Below are 20,542 nucleotides of genomic sequence, written 5' to 3'. Positions count from 1 at the left end.
GAACCAGTCTCATGTCTGTCAATGATGTACCGGACAGACAGCTGTATATATAACCACAACTGATTGAATGGTTACTCTAAGAGAGTACACGGTGGAGTTAGTAGTGAGTGATCAGTGCACAGTATCTCAAACTCACATACTAAATATTTCCAGAGGTTGGTATACCTAGAAATAGTACTCAAATCTTAAGGGTAAACAAAATAAATGAAATAAAAAGGTCCTTAAAGGCGACGCAGGGTATTAAAAATGAACACTAAAGCTACTGTGTAGCTAGGGAAAAGAGGCTTCAAAGTGGGAGCCTTAGACACCCTAATGGGTTAAGTATACACAAGGTCTCCCACAAGGCGCACTAACAGTATCTAGTTAGTGCCATAGATAGCCTAAGCCTATGTGGAAGCAGTGAAACAAATGTATAATACAAGCTAAACTGTAAGCTGCTTCTCAGGATCCTCTGTGGAAACAGCACAAATAGTACAGTAGGGATAAGCAGGTACCTGGGTATATTGCTAATAGTAACCTGGGTATATTGTAATAGTGACCTATGTATAGGGTATGTGTATATATAATTAGTGTCACCCAGGTTGCTCAGGGAAGTGGACACAGTTCAAAGGGTATCAGGCAATCAGACTTATCAGTTGACCTGAATATATACACTATTCCACATTTAATGTAATGGAGATCTATACAGGTCGCTGGGTATATACTGTGCATATGTGCATTGTGGGTGCAGCGTATATGGTCTCCAATACACTCAAACATGTAAAAGTACCAAGATAGATAGTACCTGAGTGGATGAGTATGTGTTCAAACACGATAACCCTAAAAAAACATTCAGGCCCACACCCAATGATTCCAGCACTGATTGGGACACTTCCAACGATGAGGGCGAATTAGAACTTAGACATACAGGAGTTGAAGGTGGGCAAAACTCTTTTTTAGGCAAGGATACAGACAGTGTAATTCCTTTTCCAAATCCAAGACACGAAGGGGTAAGAGGAGTAGATCTTCAAGACAGAGACCAATGGGGTTTCAGGGGTCAAGGAGGGAGGAGGCGGTCGAGAAGGAGGCGCAGGTATTGACAACATCACAGGAGGAGAATAGTCAAGTGATTAACTTGTCTCAATTAGCCCTTGACGAATTCCACTTGAAAGCTCTCTCAAAAGGCTTGTCATTTTCCCCTTCATCCGACCGTAACATATTTGAATGGGTGAAGGACGTTAACCTTTTTGGGCGTAATTTATTGTTACATAAGTTCTTTAAACGGAGAGAGGACTTTATTAATAAGAACCTAAGCCTACCTGACTTAGACCAACTTGACCGTGAGAACCTTCTCAACCTGGCCTCACTTGAAGAAGAGTCCAATAGACCTATTGGTGAGGGGCCATTCACAGATCTCAAACCCAGAGCCACGTTTATTCCTCCATTAGGAATTTGTCCCAATGTGGAGGTATTTACCAAGTTGGTGGTTACCGACTTGGAAAATATTAGATATGCTACCAACACTGGTAACCTTAGTGCTCAGGAAAGAAAGGCCTTGGATGATCTATGTTCAAACTCGTCAATAGTCATCAAATCCTCTGATAAGGGGGGAACATTGTGATTATGGGAAGAGAGGAGAATACTGTATCAAAGAAAACCTGAGGCTCCTATCCGACCGAACCTGCTACGAGGTCCTGAGTAAGGACCCAACTATTCAGTACAATCAGGAATTACTCACCATCCTCAATACAGGCTTAGCAGATAAAGTGATCAACAAGCGTGAATTGAATGGCATGTACAATAAGGTCCCTAAAATAGCCACATTCTATAGCCTCCCAAAAATCCACAAGCTTACGAGGCCACCACCGGGACGACCAATTGTCTCCGGGATTAACAACTTGAGTGAACAGGCAAGTGTCTATTTGGATAAAGTACTGAGACCGTTCGTGGTAGCACTTCCGTCCTATTTGAGAGATACCACAGATATTCTCACACGAATTGATGATATTGTGGTTGATAATGAAACACTCATTAGCATGGACGTTGAGGCCTTATATACGAGCATCATACACGAACATGGCATAAATGCCACACTGTACTTTCTGAAAACCAGGGGCCTATTGTACAATAACCATAACAAATTCATTGAACAACTGCTTTGGTTTGTACTGACGAAGAACTACTTTCTGTTTAACAACAAACTCTACCACCAGGTACAGGGGACTGCAATGGGGACGACTTGTGCCCCCTCATATGCGAACCTGTACCTGGGGTGGTGGGAGGCAGAAATAGTGTTCTCTGAAGAAAATGATATCTACACTACCCATATTATTTTATGGGCAAGATACATTGATGATATCATTATTCTCTGGAAGGGACCTCGTACACTGTTTGTTGACTTCATCAACAAACTTAACTGTAATTCCCTTAACCTTCGACTCACTTACGATATAGGGCCTGACAGCATAGTCTTCCTAGATCTTAAAATAACTTGTGCAACCAATGGTAGAATTGAGACTACAATTCATCGTAAAACCACCGCAACTAATAGTTTACTCCACGCTGATAGTCATCACCCTCAGAATCTCATAAATGGCATTCCAACTGGCCAATATTTGAGAGTTAAGAGAAATTGCTCGAATGATGAAGAATTTGAATCACAAGCACAATCTATGTGCCAATGCTTGCTCTCGAGAGGTTATAGTAAGAACAGCGTTAGGAAGGCTTATAATAGAGCCAAGCATACACACCGGGCATCTCTGCTGAATCCCAAACCCAAACCACGTGAGCAAAAAACAATTCGCCTCATTGGCACTTATAATAGACAATGGAAAACCATCTTTAACATTGTCAACAAACATTGGCATGTTCTCTTAGAGGACACGGATCTACGGGGAGTCTTGAAACCCAGACCAACTATGGTCAGCAGAAGATCTACTAACATCAGGGATCTTCTAGTCCATAGCCATCTTGAACCCATCACTTCAGGCACTTGGCTAGACAAAAGATCTCCGGGTAACTATAAGTGCAAGGGGTGCCGTGCATGTCAGTACGTTCAGGTCACCAAAACCTTTGGTAATTGGGATGATAGTAAAACCTTTAAAATACGGAATTTTGTGAACTGCAGAACTACTGGGGTGATCTACCAAGCAGTGTGCACATGCGGCAAGAAATATGTGGGGAAAACAAGTCGGCAGCTGAGACGTAGGGTCCTAGAACACATAGGGACCATACGCAATAAAACTGACACCCCACTTGCCAAACACGTTAACACTGCACATGGAGGTGACATTTCCAACTTACGTTTTAAGGGCATATACCAACTCCCAGAAACAATCAGAAGGGGGTGACTGGGACAGAGAACTCCTCAAAAACGAGGCAAAGTGGATTTATACCCTAGGAACTCTATCCGCAGGGTTTAAATAAGGGATTTATGTTTGCCGCATTTATTGGTTAGAATATTTTTTATACCTTATGCCACTTTTGACATCACGATAAGACCATATGTACTCATACTGCCAGGATCTGATAACCATGGGGTGTAAGTGTGATATTCACTTTGGCTCCAGCATTTGGGCTGTAACACCCCTTATACACCATAGCCTATACTGTATCCACTCCATATCCCAGCATTATGTACTGGCACATTTACAGCTAGGTACTATCTCTCTGTTCCGTATCACCATGAGCCTCTTGGATGGCATATGTTTATAGATTTATTGATATATTTGTAAACATATTTACCCCTGATGGTATATGCCTCCATTCTACCATTTAGTGTCTATTGCATACAATCACTCGCTTATCCGTCTCGGCAACCCTTCATTTGCTGCCTTACTGTTCTGAATTTACTCAGGTTCTATCAGGAAGCCAGCCAGAACTTTCACACAAATAAATAGCAACACAAACACATGTTTTATTACTAACACATATACTTAACTTAGCGCCACTGTTGCCAAGGCTACGCTCGCCTATTTAAACGTTCGGCTACCATAGAGGCGGGGCCACCTTGAGAAAGCGTCAGTGCGACGCGAAACGGCCGTCGGTGGTGGCCACTCCTCTGTGACGTCAGCACATGTGTCAGTGCGGTGGCGTCTAGCATAGCCCCGTGGCAGCCTTCACAGGGCTGAGCTATATCTAGGCTTGCTGCTATATGAGATATACTTCTCTCCACCCGGCTAGCTAACGTTCTGTGGTGTTCATGAATACACCACGCCGGGTGGAATCTCTGTAGATATAATCCGATTGATGCAGTGTTCATAACGCATTCTGGTCTCATCCACTCAGGTACTATCTATCTTGGTACTTTTACATGTTTGAGTGTATTGGAGACCATATCCGCTGCACCCACACTGCACATATGCACAGTATATACCCAGCGACCTGTATAGATCTCCATTACATTAAATGTGGAATAGTGTATATATTCAGGTCAACTGATAAGTCTGATTGCCTGATACCCTTTGAACTGTGTCCACTTCCCTGAGCAACCTGGGTGACACTACTTATATATACATACCCTATACATAGGTCACTATTACCAACTGGTTTTCGGGTATCTTTTTAAACACCTACTGACATATTAGCAATATACCCAGATACCTGCTTATCCCTACTGTACTATTTGTGCTGTTTCCACGGAGGACCCTGAGAAGCAGCTTACAGTTTAGCTTGTATTATACATTTGTTTCACTGCTTCCATATAGGCTTAGGCTATCTATGGCACTAACTAGATACTGTTAGTGCGCCTTGTGGGAGACCTTGTGTATACTTAACCCATTAGGGTGTCTAAGGCTCCCACTTTGAAGCCTCTTTTCCCTAGCTACACAGTAGCTTTAGTGTTCATTTTTAATACCCTGCGTCGCCTTTAAGGACCTTTTTATTTCATTTATTTTGTTTACCCTTAAGATTTGAGTACTATTTCTAGGTATACCAACCTCTGGAAATATTTAGTATGTGAGTTTGAGATACTGTGCACTGATCACTCACTACTAACTCCACCGTGTACTCTCTTAGAGTAACCATTCAATCAGTTGTGGTTATATATACAGCTGTCTGTCCGGTACATCATTGACAGACATGAGACTGGTTCCAACATATATACCACACTGAGGCACAAGCTATCCATCTATCTTTGCATGTGCCAGTTATTACAAGGTCCCTCATATCCATATTGCAACCAGTCTGGTACACTGGACTGGAAGGTATTTAGTTTAATATTCTTTTTAATAGTCTTGTACATACTGAAGCAGACTATTTAATCAGCCGCGGTCCTTCTCTGGCAACAATTTGTAACAAATGCATAACTGAATGCTAATTACAGACAAAACTGTTCTGCTGAGGTACTATCAGGGTCACCAGCATCTGTGTATATTTTATCTGTATCTATATATCCGGGTCACACACGGGACCATACATTAGCACTTATTCTAAACGCTTATTTTGATGTATGTACTTGAAATGGGTACTGATAGCTTCTGCCTCTTTCAGGGCCGCTGTTGCTTGTGTCGGAGCATTTTATGAGAAGATGGGTAGGATGCTGGGAAGCTCCTTTCCTGAAACCGTGAATAACCTCTTAAAGTCACTGAAAAGTGCTGAGGTAAGATGCACAATTAGATGGCCTTCTAAAAACTTCTCGAGTTTATGATCCCAGTTTCTACGAATATCTAGAGCACGGGTGGCCAACTCCATTCATCAATGGCCATCAACAGGCCAGGTTTTCAGGATATCCCTGCTTCAGCACAGGTGGCTGCCATTCTAACGGAGCAACTGATTGATCACTGATGTGATGAAGCTGGGATAGCCTGAAAACCTGACCTGTTGGTGAACATTGAGTATTGAAGTTGGCCACTCCTGCTCTAGAGCCTTGGTAAGAAGAAGTTAATGAAAATTGAACACAAAATCATATAAGCAGGGTGACGGGTCTCGATGCATGAATAATACAATTTATTTATGAAGCTTTCAACATTTCGGTCCTCCCTTAGGACATTTCTCAAGAGCAGTCATATCGTAACAGCTGTTTTTGGCTTTTTACAAGTACCTCTGATGTAGCTGGAGTACGCGGAACAGTCATGTGCTCATAGTCATCTTTCCAAAGATGCCATCACACTCCGTTATTGGTTAAGCAGTGATCTGAAACATATCTAACCTCTGGAAATCATCAGTCTAGTGAAGGTGTCTCCAGGATGGTGCGACTAAACTATGATCAACTCGACTGCATGCGGTTTTCAATGTAAAATATATATGTATGTATGTATGTATGTATGTATGTATATGTGATAAAAAATCACTGGCACTCCAATAGAAATTCAATAATGAATAGGTGCATGTCCCATATAAATAATAAAAGTATACATTACCGCATAGCAGCAAAAAGGAGACGGCACTCAGGTGAATGAAAAATGAATGTATTAAATACAGCACATAACTCCAAGTTATACTCCAAGTTATGTGCTGTATTTAATACATTCATTTTCATTCACCTGAGTGCTGTCTCCTTTTTGCTGTAATGTGTATATATATATATATATATATATATATATATATATATATATATATATATATATATATATATATACTGGACACCTAACAAGCTCCTATTGAACCCCCAAAATAACCACACCATATATATAAGCATATGAGTGTCACAGAGGAGTGCTACTGAGCATGGCAATATATATTTAAAACCAGAGACAGAACATAAAACACAGACAAAGCTCAGTTTTAGCACATCTAGTGAAACACATACACGGTACATACATACATACATACATACATACATACATACATACATACACTGAAAATAACATCAAAATAGAGTTCCACATAAATTTGCTATATTCAGGTTGGTATAAAGTAGCTATTTTCTTTTATTTAAAACCTAGTGTTAAGTAACTTTTTTAATTTTTTTATTTATGATTTATAGTCGCTGCAATTATCTATCTTTACTTCCTTTTAGACAGAAGGGCGAATGCAACTGTATAAAGCTTAAGTTGTCCTACGTTATCTGGTATTGTGACTGTTCTCTTGTGCCGTTTAAGTCGCAGGGTCGCAGTGAAATCCTAATGAGTTTGCAGAAGGTCCTTGGCGGTCTCGGAGGGGCTGCATCTTCCAGCCACAGAGACATCTACAAGAACGCTCGTTCCCTTCTGACTGACAGGTCCATGGCTGTATGATGTGCTGTAGCCAAGGTGAGTAACCACTGTGTAATGTGAATAAGAACTGCATGAAGCTACAAAACAAATAATATACTGTGTAGACCAGTGGTTTTAAACCTTTTTTTGGTTGGGGAACCCCAGAATTCGATTTTGAAATTCTGAAGAACCCCAACCCTCGCCCCCATTCTCTCGTCGCTCCCGTCTCTCTCCCCCACCCCCTTACCCCTGTCTCTTTCCTCCGCCACACACTCTCCCCTCCCCCCTCACTCTACCCCTCTTGCACACACATACACTCCCCCACTCGCTTACACACACTCCCCCACTCGCTTACACACACTCCCCCACTCGCTTACACATACACTCCCCCTCTCGCTTACACACAAACTCCTCCTCTCGCTTACACACACACAACTCCCCCTCTCTCTTACACACACACAAACTCCCCCTCTCGCTTACACACACACAAACTCCCCCTCGCGCTTACACACACACAAACTCCCCCTCTCGCTTACACACACACAAACTCCCCCTCTCGCTTACACACACACAAACTCCCCCTCTCGCTTACACACACAACACAAACTCCCCCTCTCGCTTACACACACACAAACTCCCCCTCTCGCTTACACACACACAAACTCCCCCTCTCGCTTACACACACACACACAAACTCCCCCTCTCGCTTACACACACACACAAACTCCCCCACTCTCTTACTCTTACACACACAGTCCACCACTCTCTTACTCTTACACACTCAGTCCACCACTCTCTTACACACACACACTCCCCCACTCTTACACACACTCCCCCACGCTTACACACACATTCCCCTACTTGCTTACACACACATTCCCCCACTTGCTTACACACACATTCCCCCACTTGCTTACACACACATTCCCCCACTTGCTTACACACACATTCCCCCACTTGCTTACACACACATTCCCCCACTTGCTTACACACACACACACATTCCCCCACTTGCTTACACACACACACACATTCCCCCACTTGCTTACACACACACACATTCCCCCACTTGCTTACACACACACACACATTCCCCCATTTGCTTACACACACACACACACACACATTCCCTCACTTGCTTACACACACACATTCCCCCACTTGCTTACACACACACACTCCCCCATTCGCTTACATATACACACACTCCCCCATTCGCTTACATATACACACACACACACACACCCCCACTCGCTTACACACACACTCCCCCACTCGCATACACACACTCCCCCACTCGCTTACACACACATACACACACAAACTCCCCCTCTCGTCCTCTGTTGCTCGACTGCTAAAACTCTGACTCAGGCCCTCATTCTCTCCCGTCTTGATTACTGTAACCTCCTGCTGTCCGGCCTTCCTGCCTCTCACCTGTCTCCCCTACAATCTACCCTAAACGCTGCTGCCAGAATCACTCTACTCTTTCCTAGATCTGTCTCAGCATCTCCCCTCCTGAAATCCCTCTCCTGGCTTCCAATCAAATCCCGCATCTCACACTCCATTCTTCTCCTCACGTTTAAAGCTTTACACTCTTCTGCCCCTCCTTACATCTCAGCCCTAATTTCTCGCTATGCACCACCCCGACTCTTGCGTTCTGCTCAAGGATGTCTTCTTTCTACCCCCTTTTTATCTAAAGCCCTCTCCCGCCTTAAACATTTTTCACTGACTGCCCCACACCTCTGGAATGCCCTTCCCCTCAGTACCCGACTAGCACCCTCTCTATCCACCTTTAAGACCCACCTTAAGACACACTTGCTTAAAGAAGCATACGAATAGCACTGTGAACATTCTGAACACATGATACATAAAGCTTGGCCCCCTGCAGACGCACTTACCAGAACTCCCTCCTACTGTCTCTGTACGTTCTCCCTACCTACCAATTAGATTGTAAGCTCCTCGGGGCAGGGACTCCTCTTCCTTAATGTTATGTTTGTCTAAAGCACTTATTCCCATGATCTGTTATTTATATTATCTGTTATTTATTCGATTACCACATGTATTACTACTGTGAAGCGCTATGTACATTAATGGCGCTATATAAATAAAGACATACAATACAATACACACACTCCCCCACTCGCATACACCCACACACTCCCCCACTCGCATACACACACACACACACTCCCCCACTCGCTTACACACACACTTCCCCACTCGCATACACACACTCCCCCACTCGCTTACACATACACTCCCCCACTCGCTTACACATACACTCCCCCACTCGCTTACACATACACTCCCCCACTCGCTTACACATACACTCCCCCACTCGCTTACACACAAACTCCCCCTCTCGCTTACACACAAACTCCCCCTCTCGCTTACACACAAACTCCCCCTCTCGCTTACACACAAACTCCCCCTCTCGCTTACACACAAACTCCCCCTCTCGCTTACACACAAACTCCCCCTCTCGCTTACGCACAAACTCCCCCACTCGCTTACGCACAAACTCCCCCACTCGCTTACGCACAAACTCCCCCACTCGCTTACGCACAAACTCCCCCACTCGCTTACGCACAAACTCCCCCACTCGCTTACGCACAAACTCCCCCACTCGCTTACGCACAAACTCCCCCACTCGCTTACGCACAAACTCCCCCACTCGCTTACGCACAAACTCCCCCACTCGCTTACGCACAAACTCCCCCACTCGCTTACGCACAAACTCCCCCACTCGCTTACGCACACACTCCCCCACTCGCTTACGCACACACTCCCCCACTCGCTTACGCACACACTCCCCCACTTGCTTACACACACACTCCCCCACTTGCTTACACAAACCCCCACTCTCTTACACACACAAACACACACACTCCCCCTCTCGCTTACACACACACTCCCACACACACACTCCCCCACTCGCATACACACACACTCCCCCTCTCGCTTACACACACACTCCCCCACTCGCATACACACACACTCCCCCACTCGCATACACACTCCCCCACACACTCCCCCACTCGCGTACACACACACACTCCCCAACTCGCTTACACACACTCCCCCACTCGCTTATACACCCACATACTCCCCCACTCGCATACACCCACATACTCCCCCACTCGCATACACCCACACACTCCCCCACTCGCATACACACACAGTCCCCCACTCGCATACACCCACACACTCCCCCACTCGCATACACACACAGTCCCCCACTCGCATACACCCACATACTCCCCCACTCGCATACACCCGCATACTCCCCCACTCGCATACACCCGCATACTCCCCCACTCGCATACACCCACATACTCCCCCACTCGCATACACCCACATACTCCCCCACACGCATACACCCACACACTCCCCCACACGCATACACCCACACACTCCCCCACTCGCATACACCCACACACTCCCCCACACGCATACACCCACACACTCCCCCGCTCGCATACACCCACACACTCCCCCACTCGCATACACCCACACACTCCCCCGCTCGCTTACACACACACTCCCCCATTCGCTTACGCACACACTGCCCCATGCGCTTACACACACACATTCCCCCATTCGCTTACACACACACATTCCCCCATTCGCTTACACACACACACTCCGCAGCTCGCTAACATTCCCCACTCGCTTACACACACTCCGCAGCTCGATAACATTCCCCACTCGCTTACACACATTCCTCCACTTGCATACACACACACTCCCCCTCTCTCTTATACTCACACCCCCCACTTGCTTACACACACACACGCACACTCCCCCACTCGCTCACACACACACTCCCCCACTTGCTCACATACACACACACACCCACTCGCTCACACACACTCCCCCACTCGCATACACACACTCTCCCCCTCTCGCTTACACACACACACACATACACTCTTTGACACATGCTCTAACAGTGACACACAGAGACTGACACACCCCTCTCTCTCTCTCTTTGAGGGAGCTGCGTGCTCTTGCCTGATCCTTCCTCTCCCCCCTGTCAGCAGGAAGTTGACACGACTTCCGACGCAGGGAGAGGAAGGATAGCAGTGACCGTGTGGCTGCTGCTGAGCTCCGTAGCCGCCGGGTCCTTGCTATGTGGGGGTTCTGCCGCGGGGCCCTGGGACAGCATAGGAGAGTTCTCCCAGCTCTCCCCCCCCCCATGGCGGCTGTGGAACTTGCTTACACACACACTCCCCAACTCGCTTACACACACTCCCCAACTCGCTTACACACACACACACTCCCCCATTCGCTTACACACACTCCTCCACTCGCTTACACACACACACACACTCCCCCACTCGCTTATACACCCACATACTCCCCCACTTGCTTATACACCCACATACTCCCCCACTCGCTTATACACCCACATGCTCCCCCACTCGCTTATACACCCACATACTCCCCCACTCGCTTATACACCCACATTCTCCCCCACTCGCTTATACACTCACATACTCCCCCACTCGCTTATACACCCACATACTCCCCCACTCGCTTATACACCCACACACTCCCCCACTCGCTTACACACCCACACACTCCCCCACTCGCTTACACACCCACATACTCCCCCACTCGCTTATACACCCACATACTCCCCCACTCGCTTATACACCCACATACTCCCCCACTCGCTTATACACCCACACACTCCCCCACTCGCTTACACACCCACACACTCCCCCACTCGCTTACACACCCACAAACTCCCCCATTTGCTTACACACACACACTCCCCCACTCGCTTACACACACACACTCACCCACTCGCTTACACATACACACACACTCCCCCCACTCGCTGGCACACACTCCCCCACTCGCTTACACAAACACACACACTCCGCAACTCGCTAACATTCCTCACTCGCTTGCTCACACACTCACTCCCCCACTTGCTCACACACCCACTCCCCCAGTCGCTCACACACATTCCTTCACTTGCATACACACACACTCACCCTCTCTCTTATACACACACTCCCCCACTCGCTTATACACACACCTACACTCCCCTACTCTTACACACACACTCCCCCACTTGCTTACACACACACTCCCCCACTTGCTTACACACATTCCCCCACTTGCTTACACACACACCCCACTCTCTTACACACACACACACTCCACAACTCGCTTACACACACACACTCCCCAACTTCGCTTATACACACTCCCCCACTCGCTTACACACACACACACACACACACACTCCCCCAATCGCTTACACACACACACTCCCCCGCTCGCTTACACACACACACTCCCCAACTCGCTTACACACACACTCCCCCATTACACACACTCCCCCACTCGCTTATACAACCACATACTCCCCCACTCGCATACACCCACATACTCCCCCACTCGCATACACCCACATACTCCCCCACTCTCATACACACACACACACACACTTCCCTACTCGCATACACCCACAAACTCCCCCACTCGCTTACACACACACACACACACACACACTCCCCCACTCGCTTACACACACACACACACACACTCCCCCACTCGCTTACACACACACTCCCCCACTCGCTTACACACACACACTCCCCCATGTGCTTACACACACATTCCCCCATTCGCTTACACACACACTCCCCCATTCGCTTACACACACACTCCCCCACTCGCTTACACACACACACTCCCCCCACTCGCTGACACACACTCCCCCACTTGCTTATACAAACACACACACTCTGCAACTCGCTAACATTCCCCACTCGCTTACACACACACTCCCCCACTCGCATACACACACACACTCCCTCTCTCGCTTACACACACACACTCTTTGACACATGCTCTAACACTGACACACAGAGACTGACACACCCCTCTCTCTCTCTCTTTGAGGGAGCTGCGTGCTCTTGCCTGATCCTTCCTCTCCCCCCTGTCAGCAGGAAGTTGACACGACTTCCGACGCAGGGAGAGGAAGGATAGCAGTGACCGTGTGGCTGCTGCTGAGCTCCGTAGCCGCCGGGTCCTTGCTATGTGGGGGTTCCGCCGCGGGGCCCTGGGACAGCATAGGAGAGTTCTCCCAGCTCTCCCCCCCCCCCATGGCGGCTGTGGAACCCCTGAGGGGTGCTCGCGAACCCCGGGGTTCCACGAAACCCTGGTTGAAAATCACTGGTGTAGACAATCATGCAAAGCAATACTAAATGGATATTATTGTGTTTGCTTGATAACATAACTAATGAACTTCCAAATGGGTAGTCAATCTTTTTATGATTTTCTGATGATACTTGTAGCTTTATCTCAAATTTGTAGCAAATGACCATTTTGTGCTGGTGAAAAAGCAGTATTTTATTCAGATTTAAATAGCAATTGTAGAACGAAAGTAATTATACATGTACAGGCAGTCCTCGGTTATCCAACGGAATCCGTTCTGGAAGTAGCGTTGGATTGTAAAACCGTTGTAAAGTGAGTCCCATGTTAATCAGTGGCGGTGAGCGTTGGATAACGCATTCAGGCATCGGATAACGCATTCTGGCTTAAAAAACCGGCCCTTAGGGTTGCATTGTAAAGCGTTGGATATTCCATTTGTTGCAAAAGAGAAACGTTGGATAACAAAGACTACCTGCATATTGTTGCATTTAAGCTTAAGATCTGAGAGGTATCTTCGTAATTTCTGAAGAAAGAACCAACATACTAAAGACACTATTGGATATAATTGTTCAACAGTATGTCAGATATTATACCTATCGCAATTATTCACGTGGGTTAGATTTTTTAATTTAGTACTAAACCATATATGCCAGAGACTTCAACATCGGTGTGCTTTGGAGCTTATCAAATAAGCCTCATAGTCTTCTACTACTTTACTTTTAGAGAATATTCAATTTTCACATTTGTTGTAAAGGTGCCTTTTTTTTTTTTCATTAAAAACTCAGTAAAATTCTTTAAGGCTTAAGTGTACTGATCATTAAAACTGAATTTGAGCACAAAAAAGGTATTTGAGACTTATTTATGCTCCTCCTCTATGGATGGGGTTGATCAGGAACAGATTTATGAAGTGGCTATATAGAAATGCTCAACATTTTAAATGTAACCCTTTCGCTGCCTGTGGAGCTTGCCTAGTATTGCAGTTTATGCCGTATTGAGTTAATACGAGTTGAGTGTGTTTTGGTATGTGTGTGTGTCTCTGCAGTTTTGTGGGTTTACAGGGGGCATTGCTGTGTGTGTTTGTGGGTGTACAGGAGGGGGGACTGCAGAGTGTGTTTCCGTATAGAGGGGGGTTGCAGAGTGTGTTTGTGTGTATAGGGGGGGCTGCTGTGTGTGTGTGTGTGTGTGTGTGTGTGTATTTATAAAGGGTGGTTGTGTGTATGTACAATTTTCTTTTAATAAACTTGCAGTAAAAACATAAGAATGTAGCTGATCATGCTGATAAAAATCAATATGACTACAAAAGTGTCCTATCTTTTTTTATGAAAAATGTAAAGAAAACATAATTAGCCTACATTTAGCCTATAATAGTAATAATCCCCTCAGAACATGGTATTACTGGCCAATAATGCCCTGTCTGGGTTAAAGTCCCTTGGCTGCGCCTCGGGCCTTCAACTCTTCCAGCCAGGGAATTATTGGCCAGTAATGCCCTGTTCTTCGGAGATTATTACTTAAGTAATGTTTTTTTTTCGCAGTGCCTGCTGGAGCTGCAGACCGAGGCCGTTTTCATGTGGACAGCCGAGCTGGAGAACGTAGCAACACTTTGTTTTAAGGCCTTAGAAGGCTCCAACTATGGAGTGAGAGTCGCAGTTTCTAAACTCTTGGGAACGGTTATGGCCACGGCATTAATGCCAAAGCAAGCAACAGGTAGGTTTACAGCAGCTCGGTTGCATTCATTAGGACTCGTACAGAAGGTGGGTGGGAATAACCAAAATCCCCAGTCAGTAACCAGCAAAGTACTTCTAGTAAAATTCCAGTGGTCAAGGAGAAATCTCTCAGAAATTCATTATTGTAGAGTCTTGCCATGTGCGGCTTAATAACAAAGCATCAAACTTCTTCTTGGATTAGGAAACCCAGCAGTAAAGCCAGAGTCCAATGAGGGATGAAGACACTATTAGTGTAAATCCCTAGACAGCTGTCCTTGCACATCTCTATTTCTCTACAAGAGCTCCATTCCTAATGCCATCGTCAATGACCTGTACATTTCAAGTTAGATTTTTTTTTTTAATTTGTTTTGTTTTACTTTTTATTTTATTCACTAAAGTCATGCGACAGAATGTTAAGAGGGCCACGTTAGAGGAGGTGTTGGAACTTTTTTAATTTGTTTTGTTTTACTTTTTATCTTATTCACTAAAGTCATGCGACAGAATGTTAAGAGGGCCACGTTAGAGGAGGTGTTGGAACTTATGGCCACAGGATTTCTGCGGGGAGGCTCCGGATTCCTTAAGAGTGGAGGAGAAATGTTGAAAGGCGGAGGATCAATCAGTCGAGAAGTGAGAGTTGGCGTTACACAGGTTTGTTCTGCAATATGTATAAACCTATAAGCAGCCGTACATAGCCTAGAAAGTAAAAAATAGCCATTAACATCTTGTGTGTATTATTTTCTACTTCTGTACAACAATGAAGCAGAGTTTTATTTTTTAGCATTTTTGGAAATGAAAAATACAACTTTGGCTAGTAACAGTGTCAACAATAAATCATTTTGAAAACAATGTGATTGGGTAGTCCCTGCCATGAAAAACTTACATGGCTGCACATACATGAATTCTCAAATGTTAAGAGATGGTTAATACATCCTACAAAGTGATAACCCTGGAGTTCTATAATACCATTATCAACTCTGAATTCTACTACCGAACTTTACTCAAGGTACCTGTTCTGTAAGTGAGGGCAGTAATAGTGTGGATGTATTAGAAAGCAAGACGTACATTGTAATTCTTTGCTAAAATATCCTTAAAAGTCTAAATAATGGAAGCAGGCTTCTAAACTAGTCATTTTTGAGGTGTGTGTTTTTGTTTTGCTTCGTCTCCCAAGCCTGCACCACATCTCCAAATAATTGCTTTTACCATTCATTTAGTGATTGAAACCTGCATTGTGGTTTCCCTGGCATCAGTTTAATTTAGTACAGTAATAGTAATGAATATTTTTATTGTGCATTCTGCTCTTACGTTGACCTGTACACACAGGGACCCTTCAACCAGTTCTCCATATCGGACAACATTTTGGAGTGGAAAGGTTACACGTTCGTGCGTGTGTGTGTGTGTGTGTGTGTGTCGTAGCCCGAGAGGCAGATGGTGTCTCGGGCTACAATCCGGTGGTTCCCTCAGCTGGCGGTGGGCATTTAAAGCCGTACCACCACACAGTTATAAAGAAACCTTTATGTGATTTCTATTTAATCCATCTTGTAAGTGGGCATTGTCTTCCCCCCTACTTTTTATAATAAATCCAATTTTTCTGGTAATGCCCTAGGATTGTGCGCTGTTTCTTTTGTTATATATATATATATATATATATATATAGTGATTGTTTAAAGAAAAAGCGTTTCAAAGACCGTTTCAGAAAATAATGGGATAAAAACAGAAAACTTAAATACGTTCTCACATGCTAAAGTCCTTAAGAGGATATGAAGAAATATGAGAATCCACCTGTTATTTGGCCTAACACCCCTCTATGTTGAACCTCTTCAGCCTACACCTGCGTTGCCCCAAAGGCTATTTTTAAAACAAGCCAAATCAAGAAAACTGCTTAGCACATAAAGCTGAAACTACCATGTGAGTGCAGTTTGTCTTCGTGTTTCCCCTTTGCACTGCTATGAAGTGTTTCAACCTTTTGCCGTTTGTATTTAGGTTTTTTGGACACAGTGACGTCTGTCCTCCTTCACCCCAGCATGGCAGCCAGACTCGCAGCTGCATGGTGCCTGCGCTGTGTTGCTGTGGCACTACCCTTTCAGCTTACACCGCTGCTGGACAGGTGTGTAGAAAGACTAAACAACTTGAAGAATTCCCCTGAAGCGGTTACAGCTTTGCAATGGCTGCTCTACTAGGCGGTGTACATCAGTGTCCTTTGGGTATTCCTCACGCCAAAGGAAAGGTAAGAAACAAAATGTATCTGGTCTTTCAATACTTAATGGGCCATAATTACTAGGTTACTGTAAGCCTTGCAGCTTAGCACCGCTTGGTAAATATTGCTCATTGTTTATGTCTCTCACAAACTGTGTGTCTGTGCATGTGTGTACAGGCATACCCCGCTTTAATATACGCAATGGGACCGGAGCATGTATGTAAAGTGAAAATGTACTTATAGTGAAGCACTACCTTTTTTCCACTTTACAATGCATGTACTGTACTGCAAACATCATATATGTGCATAACTGATGTAAATAATGCATTTGTAACCAAAATAAATACAGTAGGCTTTATTGAAATAAAATCTTTAATGTCAGCTGATTTTTCTTATGTGCTGACAGATACAACATGGATGAATGGAAAATTATTTTAAAAATATGTAGGAAGGATGAAGGAGAGGGCATATCTTCTACTGTACAGTATTTTTACTGAAAGGGCATGAAGGTGAGGTGCATTTATTTGACTGACTGATATATTTTTGGGACTTATTTTTTGTGACTTTGGTGAAAACAGTACAGTACAATACTGTACAGTACTGTACAGTGTTTTACAATGCTGTGCTTCCTTAGGCCGTGCGTATAGTGCCCGCGACCGGCGACATCACCCATCATAGCTAGCGAAAGTTATATGCTCCCGGGCATTTGATTTGTTCAGGGGCTGTCACATGAGGTGACAGCCCTTAAAAATCAAATATTCCCGGCTTCCAAAGTCTGCTCCGTCGCATTGCCGCTCTCGCGCTTACTATAAGCTCACGCGGCGGCGGCAGCAATGTGTTTGTTTTTGGGTGGCATCGCCGGCACTATACGCACGGCCTTACTCAGGTCCTTGATCAGCTTGGCTTGCACGCACTCCCTCAGTCACGCACACACTCCCTCTGTCACACAATCTCTCACGCACTCCCTCAGTCACACAATCTCTCACGCACTCCCTCAGTCACACAATCTCTCACGCACTCCCTCAGTCACACAATCTCTCACGCACTCCCTCAGTCACACAATCTCTCACGCACTCCCTCAGTCACACAATCTCTCACGCACTCCCTCAGTCACACAATCTCTCACGCACTCCCTCAGTCACACAATCTCTCACGCACTCCCTCAGTCACACAATCTCTCACGCACTCCCTCAGTCACACAATCTCTCACGCACTCCCTCAGTCACACAATCTCTCACGCACTCTCACTCAGTCACGCATGCACACGCACTTAGTCACGCACGCACTCTGTCACGCACGCACGTGCACTCAGACACAGACACACGCACGCACTCAGACACAGACACACGTGCAGACACACGTGCAGACACACGTGCAGACACACGCGCAGACACACGCGCAGACACACGCGCAGACACACGCGCAGACACGCGCAGACAGACAGGCACACACACGCAGACAGACACACACACGCAGACAGACACACACACGCAGACAGACACACACACGCAGACAGACACACACACGCAGACAGACACACACACGCAGACAGACACACACACACACACACACACACACTCAGACACACACACACACACTCAGACACACACACACACACACTCAGACACACACACACACACTCAGACACACACACACACACACACTCAGACAGACACACACACACTCAGACAGACACACACACACTCAGACAGACACACACACACTCAGACAGACACACACACACTCAGACAGACACACACACACTCAGACAGACACACACACACTCAGATAGACACACACACACTCAGATAGACACACACACACACTCAGACACACATACACTCAGATAGACACACACACACTCAGATAGACACACTCAGACACTCAGGCAGACACACACACTCAGACACACACACACACACACAGACACACACACACACACACAGACAGACACAGAAACACACACAGACAGACACAGAAACACACACACACAGACACAGAAACACACACACACACACAGACAGACACACACACAAGCACAGAATGCAGTAGAAGAGCACCTCCTCCTCCTCCCCGTAGCCTGTAACTCACATGCAAAGTTCCATTCTACAGCAGCAGCAGCAGGCTAGAGCGAGCTCTGAGGAGGGAGGAGGGAGAAGGGAGGAGGAGAGCGGAGGGAGAAAAGCCAGGAGCTGCAGTGCGGGCGGAATCACTGCTATAGCAGCTGATTGATGGTGCGCCCGATCTCCCCGTTCCCCCTGCCATCTGGCCCCGTTCCCCCTTACCCCTTACCTGCACTCCCACTCAGTTAGGGACCACAATGAAGGAGGTTGCAGTATTGATGAGAGGTGCGCACGCACGCCACCCCCTGGTGTCCGTACTCACGAAGCATGCGTACGTACAAAGGGGTATGGTGTAACTAAAAATAAATGTACGTACTTGCGAGTGTACGTAAAGCGGGTGTACGTAAAACGGGGTATGCCTGTATTTATATGTGTATATACCGTACTCGTTCAGCCTAATAGACATTACTGAAACTAGGCTAACGCCACCTGTTACTATCTCACCTGCTGCACTGTCTTACAGTGGCCTTTCCTTTAGTCATACCCCTGACCAGGGAGCAGACATGGTGGAGGAGGCCTTCTTCTCTCTCATTGATGCACTTTCCAAGTAATACCCCCTTGTCCTTCCCTCTCGTTACCCTCATTTGAAAAAAATACTCCCCTGTCTCTCCGTATTGCAGACAATTTTGTTGCCTGGCTTCCACACCTGCTCATTCCTGACTTCCTCACTCATTCTAGCAGACTTTAATATTCCTATTGATAACCCTAATACTCCAGCTTCCTCTTATTTCCTCTTTGACCTCATTCTTTGGTCTCTGAGCGGTTGTCCAGCTCTGCTTCACATTGTGATGGTTACTTGCTTAATATTATGTTCTGTCGTCTCTGTTCCCTCACTAAATGTCAATGGAGGAAATCACTCTCTAAAGCTGATTTATGCACCGCAAATTAATTCTCTTTGCCTGTAATTCTGCCCAAATCCTTTCTAAACAAAACTACTTTTACTCTCACATATCTACTATCCACCAATTCACAATGTCTGTTTTCAACTTTCAACTCTCTTTGTCCTTCCACCCAAGGTCCCACTTCTGGCCTTATAGCTCAAGATCTAGCTAACCACTTTAGAGATGAAATCAACGCTATTCGACACGACTTTGTCAAGCCACATCCACACCAGTTACCAAGGAGAAAGTCTCCCATCTTCTCCCCTCACCCCCCCCTCTACAATTTTCTCTCTCAATCCTCTCATCTCCTGACCTCTCCTCTTTCATTCCAATTGTGTGTAACTGTTTTTCTGCT

General features: G+C 45.8%; 1 pseudogene; it reads left to right on the top strand.

Annotated features, from left to right (window-relative positions):
* The window catches only part of LOC142492340 (HEAT repeat-containing protein 5B-like), a 42,215-nt pseudogene that overhangs the window by 7,420 nt on the left and 14,253 nt on the right, over positions 1-20,542 (top strand).

This window comes from Ascaphus truei, chromosome 4 (genome assembly GCF_040206685.1).
Source record: "Ascaphus truei isolate aAscTru1 chromosome 4, aAscTru1.hap1, whole genome shotgun sequence".
Lineage (NCBI taxonomy): Eukaryota > Metazoa > Chordata > Amphibia > Anura > Ascaphidae > Ascaphus > Ascaphus truei.
The sequence above is the reverse complement of the archived record's forward strand: the minus strand, read 5'-3'. Positions and strand labels throughout refer to the sequence as shown.